A 12,239-nucleotide genomic window follows, 5' to 3' on the forward strand; every position below is an offset into this window, starting at 1 on the left:
TCCGAAAGGCGCATTGCGCGCGCGCGCGCGAGATCGTTTCTGTCACAATCGCGGATTCCAGTCGAATTACGCACCGTAATAATTATTTCTCACGTAATAGAAAACAGGACGGCGAGTCACACCGAAGCGCGTTTTTTTTTCCTCTTTCTTTCATGATAAGCATCAGGTCGGCCGTTATTATGTAAAGCGAAGGTGCAATGTGTACGTTACGTACGCGTGTACATACATACACGGATAAATATTTGTCCCGTTACCGCGTGGCTTACGATATCCGCGAAAGAGGCGATTTGGCGAAAATTCACGCGGGGAATATCGCCAAATTTCTCGCGACGATCGATTTACGCACGATGACGGGGTTATACATCGTAAAATACTCTTCTCGTATCGCGAAGGCAATTCGCGAATTTCAAGTTTTATCAGCGATAATCGCGAATAATTACGACCGATCGCGAGTTATTTTTCTTTCACCGGCGATATGTATGTTGGACACGCGAGTGAATCGAGAGATAATATACTTTCCCTACTTTCGCGCACAGAAAAATATTATTCTATTGCTAAGAAAAATGATTAACTCGGTTTACTTTATTCCTTAAAAAAAAAAAAAAAAAAAAAAAAAAAAAAAAAAAAAAAAAAGTTATCTTTAACGAAGAATATTTTCTTAATAATGGTCTTAAAGTAGACTTGTCAAAAATTGTAGAGAAACTTATTATCGTGTACTCAAACAAAGTAAATATTTTCTCTCGAAGAATATTATTATATTTTATCGATGAAAAAGTCAGAGATATGGTTAATTTAATGTAAGAAAATTTATTGGATCAGAAAAATTCACTGTATTTCTTTCAATTATATAATTAAATATTTTTGATCGAAGTATTAAATTTACTAGGATTCAGAATATATTTTGAATAAATTTTTATGAACTTTTCATAGATTTGCGAATATATATAAACTTTTGAAATACTTGAAGCAAGTAATATTTACTTGTATATAGCATGTATTTTTCTGTGTGTACTTTCGGGAGGCGGCTTTTAATAGCGATTAAGCATTGTCCGGATTTGACCGTCGTCGTCGCAGGTGTGAAATAATCGAAATTGGAGAAAGTTTCAAAAAGGATCGATGAGACTTGGCGGAAATTTGCATCCACAGTTTGGGATCGCGGGAGATCTTGGACGAAAGTCTATTCGCGGAAATGACGACGGAAAGGAGGAACCAAAACAAAACTTGTGCAACCGGAGTCAACCTTTCGGCATTTGATTGTATAATGAACGAGGCGACGAGAACGGCGGCGCGAGACCAAAAAAAGAAAAAAAAAACCGGTTTTCTAGCCGAACGCTGAATCACACTTAAAGCCTGTCCTGTGTTTAACATTAGCGCTTATTTGACGCACTCGCCGTAACGCTTTAACACGCGGTGTTTTGTTTAAAAATACTGCGTTTTGTTGCGCTGCAACTGACACACGAGAATCCTATATTTTTCTTTTCACCAAAGCCGGTTTCGGCTCGGAGATAAGAGCGCTTTCTGTTTTTACAATGGATTTTTGAGAAATAAAATTTTTTAAGGATTTTAAGATTATCTTATCGCTGACGCCGATGCGTCATATTTTTTCACAGTCAAATAGTTTGAATCTGTAAAAGATTATTTTATTGCAAAAATAAACATTCCAAAAATCCCGAGAGAGAGAGAGAAAAAGATTCTCACTTTAATTTTTTTTTTTTTTTTTTTTTTTTTTTTACATCGGTTATCAAACAAAGAGTGCTTAAAAAGGGATATTTATAGCGAGTGGACTTTTCGTAGACAAATCTCATTAATGTCTTTAAGCCCAACGATTTATGATATTATGGATTTCCCGATAAAAAAAAAAGGAAGAGATAGAAAAAAAACATGGAATAATACGATTTACGATCTCGCAGTCACGCGCATCTCTTACGTCGCGCTTACGGAACGGCCCTCGTGATTTCGCAATTCGGTATTATTTTCTCACAAACGGTAGTTGAATGCGCGTTCTCGCTGATGGCGAGTACTCATAAAAGAGAGACGTGATAGTGTGTGTGTGTACGTACGTATGCGGGGTCACTTGCTGCGAATGTTTCACATTTATATACCACGGCAAATGCGTAGAAGTTCACCACGTGCATCCTGTCGCGAAGCCTCGCCCTGAATTTCACTTTTGCGTGTGCGTGCGTGTGTAAATAATAAAATTTTTACGAAAAGAATTTGTGCGAATTTTTGCGCAGTTTCGATCTTACAAAGAGAGAGATAGAGAGATTTCAACGAGCGAATGGATTTTACAATATAATTGCCGCGATGCCCGTACGACGGTGAGAATTTCTCCGGCTGCAAAATCGCAGTCTCATTCGCGGTGGGAATGAACATAAACAAGGTAATCTCATTGTCGGATGAGTCTAGACCTCGGTGTGTTGCACGTTCCGCGAGAATGACAGCTATGTTTGTTTATTCGTGACAATTGGCGCACGGTTCATTCTCCTGGTATCTATATATAACGGGTCGAATGAATTGAATTCGTCGAGTGTGATCACGCGGCTTTTAAAAAGGTTCCAGTTCGCGCGCTGCCTCGCGACGTTAACATTCATCGACGAGCTATGAATAGAAAATGGACCATGTAACTATCATCGGCCGATTGTGTTCCGAGACGATCTCGATTGCGGTGCCAGTTATCCTCTTTATCTATTTAACGTCAAGGGACGGAGATGGATTTCTTGATCGTAAGAATATGCGACTTGGTCTCCTTCTTTCTCTTCCTCTCTCTCTCTCTCTCTCTCTCTCTCTGTCCCTCCCCCCGTCTTCACCTCCTCTCTGTAACGACCCGCGATGGAGGACGGACAGACTCGGCGGTCTCGGCCGTGGCTGGTACCACCATCCTCTCGTATCCCTTCTCATTCTATCGGATCATCTACCATCAACGATCGCTATACTCTATTCTGCGAAGAGCCGGCGCGACAACTCTCGACGGACCAGTCCCTCTCTCTCTCTCTCTCTCTCTCTTTTTCTTGTTCTCACTTCCAAGTACGTATCCCGGAGATACGAATTTCTCCGCAATCTATTGCGCGTTCTGCTCTCTCCATCTCTCTTTTTTTTTTCCCCCCTCCAACACACCCTTCTTTCATCTCGTCACGAAATCGAAAATTCCATTAACGGCGTGAGAGGAGCGCGGGACGTTTCCCGCAAATAATCGCTTGATTTAACGCTCGTTCCTAGTTTCTTTTTCTTCATTAATAACAGATAGATAACGAACGATCGCGGAATCAGGTGGACGACGAGGACGGGCCCGAGAGCCGACCCGTGGCTGGTGGTACCATCGCTCGTATATCAGCCGCCGTTTCACCGAATAATCTACGTAGACGGCGAGCGATTCGACTCCCACGACAGGCTGTTCAGAATCGGACGATCGGAGAGATCGGTCGTGCTCGTCCGCGTCCGCGTCCGTGTCCGTTGGACGACGAGCAACGTGCTCTCGCGTGCTCCTCGATACCGGTCACTTCAGTCCGTCGCGAGTCATCGATCGGATGGAATCTATCGTTCCGTCACGTCTTTGATTTTTATATATATATATATATATATATACGCCTGTCGAAATATATAATTTATCTACTACATTCCCCCTACGCGCCAAGTTTGGCAACGCGTCCCGCGCGACCTCATTGAATGTCAGCGAGTCGTTTGTACGAGCAAGGACAGTAGGTGAGTGACTTTTACGCGAGACTCGATAGCAAATATAATATATATATATATTATTTAATAGAGCTTTATTTAATGTATCGAAAATTTTTCACGGGCGATAAAAATTATAGCAATTTATTTTTTATTCTTTATGATTTTAATTTTCTTTTTAATTGCAACTAATATATATGAAGATTATATAATAAAGGCAATACACAGGTGACAATATTTTTCCATTATTCTCTCTCTCTCTCTCTCTCTCTCTCTCTCTTTTTTTATAATATAAGATTATTATTTTATATAGTATATAAAGATATCTGCGTAAAATCCTGAAATTAAAAGACCATTGTTTGAATGCTGTCATTACGTCGACTCCGGAGTTATCGACATCCGGCCAACATTCGCGCGACGACTCGCGAGATAGTCGGGCGGACGTGATTCGCACGTGCGAAATCTGCTTGATTAGGGTTAATTACCGCAACGCGTAACGCCGTTCCCATCGCGCGCGGATTCGAAAGTCGTCGTCGCACTGCTCGCTTCCGTGTGGGACGCGCGAGGACGATCCCTTTATCCGTAACGCCGTGATTAATGGCGTGCTAAATCTCGCGATGAGTCTCGTTTAATTAACGGCCGATCGTTTACTCCCTTTCTTACGGAATTCGCATCTGAAAATATCCGCTGGTCGTGGGATGGATAATAAAATGGGTCGTTCTCCGTTCTCCCTTCGCGCGAGTGAAAACGAGTGAGATAGAATCACTTTCTTACGTCGAGATCGCGATGTCCGATATGATCGCGCGAGCGATGAGCGGCGAGAAAGATGAAACCGTAATCGAACGAGCGGATTTTACGCCTTAGCGTGGGCTTTTCAATGAGAAATTCCGCAAATTACGAGCGGACGCTCCACTTTTCCTTATAAGCGTCGCCGTTTCGTCGATTACTCTCTTACATCGAGTAACTCTCGGACGGCGTCCGGTCGCGAGTTTCTTCGCCGCGTCATTAAAGGTTTTATCCCCCTTGCTTGTTTCTTAGACTTCTTCTTCTCTAGGAGACGTACGTAAACGTTAAACGCGATATAATACGCCTTTAAAAATCATTTATCATTTTACTTTTTAATAGAATCTCCATTAGTAGCCGAACAATACTTTGAAAGATAAAAAACTCAAGGCTCTTTTTTTATAAGCGTATATTGTGTGCGATAGTAAATTACACATTATTATTTATACTAATACAATTGTTTTAATGACTTGTCTATTTGTATTAGCTATAAGGAAGTAATTGACAATATCGATTAAATATATTATATTATAAACATTCAGGCGACAGATATAAATGTAATCTGCCTGATTCAACTTTAATATTAAAATTTTTAATTTTGTTTGACTTTTTTTTTTTTTTTTTTTATAAACTTATAAATATTCTTCTCTTTAGATCATATATTATATCTATTTATTTAAAAGAACTTTATTGCATAATGATGGATTCCTAACACAATTCTAATACATTGTCATTACCATAAGTGACTTTGACACTCGCTCGTGCTTTATGCGTTGCACCCGCGCGCGCGGGTGCGTTAATTTCATTCGCTTCAAGTGGACCGATTTAAGCGGGGATAAATTTATCATCGCTTAATTATGCGCCCGTAACCGCCCAACGGCTGATAATAGCGACAGTAAATCTAGCGACAATTAGCCAGCCGCGACGTTAAGCAGCGCGCCTCTCTGGATAAAAGATAATGACGCGGTTCTCATCCCGTTGCACTCGCAAGTGCAATTAGACAGCGGCTACTGGGAGAGTCGCGGCGAACATCTCGGGAAGTAACAGTATTAGTTTTTACAAGGCCGTCTCGTTTGCCGGTTGCCCTCTAAGGGGCACCAAAGGCCGCACCGTTCGCTATAGTGATCAATCACGGATTCGTTTCATTTTGAATTAAACCAAGGATGCCAAAACTGATAGCGACAAGGACAATGATACATCTAGAGAAATTTTATCTCGTCGAAACAATAATAATTAAATAATAAATTAAATAATAATTTGTTATAATAATAATTAAAATGACGCTTAAGCATTATAGTGATGACCTTTAAAATTCTCTGTTCCACAAAGAATTTCCATGCAATCGTTTTAAAATTCCTTGCGACGAGAGTGAGTCCTCTCTCTCTTTTTTATTATTATTATTATTATTATTATTATTATTATCCGCGAGATTATTGAGAAACGCGGCTCGATGCAACCGAATCGAGACGTATAATCTTGTGAAAACATTGTTCTGATTTTTCAAAACAGCAAAGTTGAGCAAAGGCTATCGATATGCCACCATAAATAAGTTTCGCGATAAGTGGACTTGAAAAAAAATATTATTAAGCGCCACCAGGCATCTCGTTTAGGTGCCTCGAGAAAAGTCAGCGGGTTATCGGTAACCGAAAGATCGCGAAAAATTCGTGTCACAGGTTGACGGCAATCAATATAAGCGTTAAAAGTGTTTGTGAAAAATCACGTCGAGAAGACTGATAGAGAGCGAGGGGCGCCGTGACTTTTTTTTTTTTCCCCTCCCGTAAATTCTTCAATCGTGCCTTATCGTACCTCGTTGCTCTGAGACGATAAAAGGAAAGAAGATATACAATATATCGAGTACGTGTCGAATGATCGAAATTTAAAATGCACTTTGGCAGATACGTTTCTTGAAACACACCCTCCTGACGTGCCTTTGTCAAAATAAGTCAAGATTATCTCAGGTTTTGTCTAAACGTTATGTGTAAATGTAGACAACATACTCGTGATACCAGATAAACAACGTTTGATCTTTGAAGAATATAGTTGTGTCGTTTCTGCACGATGTCGGTCGGAGCACATATTTTCACACGATTTTATCTAAAATGCAAGGAATTTTGTATCGGAACACGCAGTAACGTCTCGCGCTTATCTCAAAAAGATGCTACTGTTTATCTCTTTTGAAAAGATATAGCCGTTTATAATATATCCGCTCGTGTACGGAGAATATCTGTTATATAATTTCTATGCAATAGCATACATATATATATATATATCGCGATTATACGACAATCGTGAATCTCAGGATTAAATTTATGTTACATGGAAATTAAAGCGTAAGATGAATCCTATGAGGATTTCCGTGTGAGGAGATCACATTTATCAATTAATGTATAGCTACACAGTACATTATCATGTGATGAGAACCAGGATTTCCATTAAAACCGCACGCAAACAGATATATTTGAAAATACAAGCGTATATATCAACGTTTCCTTTTTCAGAAGACGAGAATAATTTTTACACAAATCTTATTTCTTCGTCATTAACAATATACTACGATCGATTTATACGTACTTTTTTTCTATCACGCCTGTGACGCGATACATATAATTGTCCGGAAGCAGAAAATTTTCCGACTTTGGTACATCCTGCACGCGTAATGCACAATACAATAGCACATTTGACGTTTGGTGTGGGAATATTAGACGCTGCTTTCTTTTCGCTTGTTACTTGGGCATTGTACTCACAACATATCGTTGGCATAAGCATTGTGGGATAACGCGCTTATATTTAAAGGCAGATATAGAGCGAAAAGAACGAGAAAGAGCGTTGTTGCGTGTCAAAATTGACTGAGAATTTTAATGAACACAAATATCGAAAACATTAATGAGTCTGAAGTAGGTGAAACACGTTTTTATCCGCAAAATATAGATTAAACATTAAGAATTTTTTTTTTTTTTTTGCGAACCAATGATGTTTGATTCCTTTTTATTTCAAGCGAAAATTCTTTACGACGGGAAATTAAAGCTGTCACAATGATTGATTAAATGGCTCACGACCTACAAGATTTTTTTGTTGCCCCGAAAAAACATGACAGGAACTCGGGAGAAAGCGAGAGCGGGGGCATATTTTCTAATTGACAGCATTCGCCGGAAAAATGGTTTACCTCGTCAAACTTATTCAGTGGCGACTATATATATGGTCCATAGACTCGCGGCTAATGATTCGCGAAGAAATCCTCGCCATCTTAATGCGCTTATCCACGTCATCCTTTCTATGCAAGTCGAATATTCAGTCGCGTTCGCGCGCGCGCTATCGAAGGAATCTTTTTGCGTTCCGCTCGCCGCGGATCGCGCTCAAGATTTCCTTTTATTTTGCGAATGTGTGTGAAAGTCTCCACTATATGAAAGAATGTTTCTAATAATAATCTCACGCGACTCTCTCCCGATATATATTCGCGTTTATCCTTTTAAGAAATTAAATCTCTACGTGAAGCGGAATTCATCGCATTCTAAAACGTATTTAGAAACGCATCCAAACTTGGAGCAAATCTTTCCAATAATCTTATCTTTTCACGTAATTAAAAAGAAACATAGCATACTATATTTAATGTCTATTACTATATTGAATCTTAATTTCAAGCCTACTTTCGGTACAACGGTTTAATTTAAAGCATAATGTATAGTGTAAAATTAACAAATTATGAAAGAATAGAGAGAGAGAGTAGCTAAATCTTTGTTAAGGATGTTTTGACTGTAAAAAACTGTTAAAATTAACAAAAAAAAACAAACATATTTCTTATGTTTATACTGTTCGAAAAATTAAATGAATAAATCCGGATTATAAAAAGAATTAAAGTATTACAAAATAATATAGTTTTTGACCTCTTTATAAAAGAAAATAGTTGTAATTAATATTTTTCCTAATTTATGACAAAAACTTTTGATCGTGAATATCTCCTGAAATCAACTGCCAGAAAAAAAACAAAAAAAAACGAATAATTTGCAGAAAGAGAAAGAGAGATAAATATCTTTCTACAATTTTTTTAATAAATAATTTTTAAACCGGTAAGTGGATCTTGTGATTTTGCAAAAATATTTATTAGAGTTTTCTTAATATGTGTGAAAATTTTTGTTTCGCTGGCAATGTCTTTTGCTTGTCAAATTTGTCAATAAGTGCTATATAATACGCGATTTCTCATAAAAATTAATAGCAACTTTAAATTTAAATAATTTCCAAACCGTCAAGAGAATTGCCCTCAGGTTTTGCACAGATATTCAAAAGAAATAGTCGAACGAAATTTTCTACGAAATTCTCATGCTTTTGTCAATGTTTCGACATATGACACATACATCCTTAAGATAATAATCGGCTTCGCCATAGATTTGAGCGACGACGCGACTTTTGATGCGCATAGTACAGAGCTTCGGATGCTCCATCAATTCACCGGCCGACCGGATCTACGCAAACCATCTAGGCGAGGCAAAGATTGAATTAACAGCTATACTAATTGGCCACCGGCACCGCCAGCAGAGCTGCAGCGATTGTCTCGTTGACGGTGGGGGAGTTTCACCTTGAATGTTACGCAACCCATCGCTTCAATGTATGCACAGTCATATACACAACCGGGGTTAGAGACGCGTTAGATCATGGCCGACCTGTATTTTTAACGGTTGTCTAATGGTGCCAGTGTCGTCGAGCAATTACACAAATTCCGTGAAAGCGTTTTCTTGTCGCGACGCGAACATCCGCGACGTAACGATCGCTTGACGAAGTGATTAGACAAGAGACAAAATTATGTTCATCGTTTTGTGAGGGAAAAGCCGGCTTCTCGGACCGAGCTGGTTCAATTGATACAAACAACACATGCTCGCTGTAAACGTTAGATGGTCTTTTTATTTTTTTTATAGCTAAAATATTTTGTTTCAAAATTATAACGTAGGATATTATGGGAAAAATATAATATTATGATAATGGATACGAGATAATATAAGAAAGCTCTCGGCGAAAGCTGTCATTGATCGACAAAATTGGCGGCGAAAGTTGTTGACATTTGGCACGGCGGGAGCGTGTATATTTATGACTGCGCCGCCAGGAGAAACAACGTATGATTGTTCATTATTCATGACGCGATTGTTCACGCTAAGTATACATTTTAATGATTTGCAAATGGGCCGGCGATTTAAGTAATGTCAAAGTCGCATCGACGAGACGCGAAGACGGCACACTTTACAAACCTTTTACGTGTTGCAACTTCCTAATTACTTGAACGCGAATTTTTTTTTGTAATCTTTCAAATTTCTCGAATCAACATTTTAGTATAACTTACGTTGCGATTACGTTAAGATCGTGTGTTGTACGCTGATTGAATTGCAATCTTTCTCTTAAATCGAGCGAATCGCATTTCCTTAATTATCTATATTGAGTACCAATGAACTCTGGAATTTCTCTTGATAATTTAATATTGTTACACTCCCGAAAGCACGTCTAATCTTAAGCTTGCCTGTCGAATCTAGGATATAACAGTCCGATTAATAAAATGAAACCTAACAACAATCTCGACGTTTAAATCGTAACAGAAGGTTTTCGACACATTTTCTTTTTCTTCTCTTTTTCTCTCTCCCTTTCTCTTTCACTCGTTAATTAAGGGATCTTCCTAGTTTGACGTTCTGAAAAAAAGGCGATTTTTGGGAATTTAAAAAAAAAAGTATAAAACATATTAATTCCAAACTTTCCAGGTTTATCAAGTGACATTTCAAGTATATTCTGAAATTTTTTCAAATAAAAATATTTGTTTGTTTCGGAGTTATGGTAGTCCAAGGATGTCTAAAAAAAAATGGCGGACATGATTTCAGCCGTTATAGTCATCTGAAATTAAAAAAACCAAAAATATTCTTGATCTGTATGAGTATGGTTATCGTATGAACTAGAATTAAATCGATATTTGCAAAATTTAAATTTTACAACTTACAAAACTAAACAAATTTTTGGACGAATTTTCTTTTCTTTTTTTTTCGAGACGCTGCTATTTTTTTATTTTTCAATATTTTTTTTATTTTAGTTTAGCGATAGCCACATTCATACAGATTAAGAATCTTTCTGTTTATTTATTTATTTATTTATTTATTTATTTATTTATTTATTTATTTATTTCATATGACTACAACGGCTGGAATCATATCCGCTATGAACAATTTTTTTTTTTTTTTAGACAGCCAGATTGGACTGTCATAACTTCGAAACACAAACAAATATTTTTATTAAAAAAAATTTCAGGATATACTTGAAATGTTACTCGATAAATCTGGAAAGTTTGGAATCAATATATTTTATACTTTTCTTTAAAAAAATTCCCAAAAATCGCCTTTTTTTTTCAGAGCGTTAAACTGGGAAGAACCTTTAAGCAATATTTTTTCCTACGTATAAATCTTTCACATATAATCATATATTATCGTACCGTTCACGGTTGATTATATTCATTAGAAAAGAGAAGAAGTCAAAACAGTCTGCTTGTACGAATCTTTTTATATATCTTTGATTTAATTATACGCGGCACTCAATTTTCACACATCATCGTTTATCATTCGATTATTTTTCATGCTTCAACTAATAGCCAAAGTGTTATTAAGCGGGATAAGGATCGCTATCCTTGAATGCAGCTGTGCACGCATCTGCTTCGTGCCAACAATGCGCGTAGTTATTAGCATGCACTTTTGCGGCGCATCTTTTAATCGAACGCTGAATAGATCGTCTCGAATGATTATTATTATTTGTGACGTGAAACGCAGATACACACACGCATACACGTGTCACGTGTGCGCGCGATCCTATTTTAAAATACCCGCGTGTGTTTGGAAATTCCGTTTGTAAAAGTGTAAAACCGCCATGCGTCTTTCGTCTCGTATAAATATTAAAATAGTTGAATAATAAAACGTGCGTATAGGTCCACATACCTTGCAAGGCAACGATGCTTAATTAATCCTGATAACATTCTGAATGAACGATACACGGCTCGTAGTAAAAGAATCGCGTACGATTCAGTTATGATTATTTCGTTCGACCTATATTGAAGCGAAATGAGATAACTATCAGGAATATTTTTCGCGCATCTCTTTATTAATATCTTGTAAATTATTCTTCTTCTTTTTTTTTTTGCTCACAAATCGCATATTTGCATATTTAATTTTTTGCTTCTAAAAAGCAAATTTTTTTTTCATCGTCACTCAATAACGGACCGTCAATCGCGTATTAAAAAATAATCTCGACGTATACGTGTTTGGACAATAGTTAGGATCGCGTTATCGTAATATCGGTTGGCCAACATTGCCGCTTGTGTTAAAACGTTGGCCGCCAGGGTCCTTTATGCAGCCAGGATTTTTCTTTGTGTTTCCAGAGAGTGGCGTCGGATAGAGGATCCTTTCATTCGTACGTCAAGACACGATCGCTTTGCGTTCACACGTTTCTGACACGTGGAATTTCGATTCTCGTTCGGCCGTGATTCGTGAACGTCATCCCGTTACATATGTCAAAGACCCTCTCTATCTATGTTGCCTGGTTGCACGCTTAGTGTCATGCGTATATCGGATGTATGTACACGCGTAACACGTGCAGATCGTAATATCGTTGGCGAATAATTTCTCGCGTGGCAAATAATCGCTAAATGTCGTGCTCTTCCGAGTTTAACGAGCGCTATATCGGGATACGAGAAGTGGAATTTTTTCTTCTCAATAAAGAGTTTATTCGGAGTTTGACGGACGAGCAGGAGAACAGAATGCGCTTACGTCGTTTAT

General features: G+C 38.0%; 1 protein-coding gene across 2 annotated transcripts in view; it reads left to right on the forward strand.

The window, feature by feature from the left end:
- LOC138941096 (PTB domain-containing engulfment adapter protein 1) overlaps window positions 1-12,239 on the forward strand; it is a 30,167-nt gene that overhangs the window by 6,882 nt on the left and 11,046 nt on the right. The window contains exon 1 of one of the 2 annotated variants that reach the window (XM_070310451.1): window positions 3,679-3,699. The exons of the other annotated variant lie outside the window; for it this stretch is intronic. The gene's annotated coding sequence lies outside the window, so the exon portion shown is untranslated. Of the gene's footprint in view, window positions 1-3,678; window positions 3,700-12,239 lie in introns of those variants that run through there. 2 annotated transcript variants of the gene reach the window in all.

The sequence above is a fragment of the Polyergus mexicanus genome, unplaced genomic scaffold, assembly GCF_030449975.1.
Source record: "Polyergus mexicanus isolate NDT 795.1 unplaced genomic scaffold, iyPolMexi1.0 SCAF_18, whole genome shotgun sequence".
Lineage (NCBI taxonomy): Eukaryota > Metazoa > Arthropoda > Insecta > Hymenoptera > Formicidae > Polyergus > Polyergus mexicanus.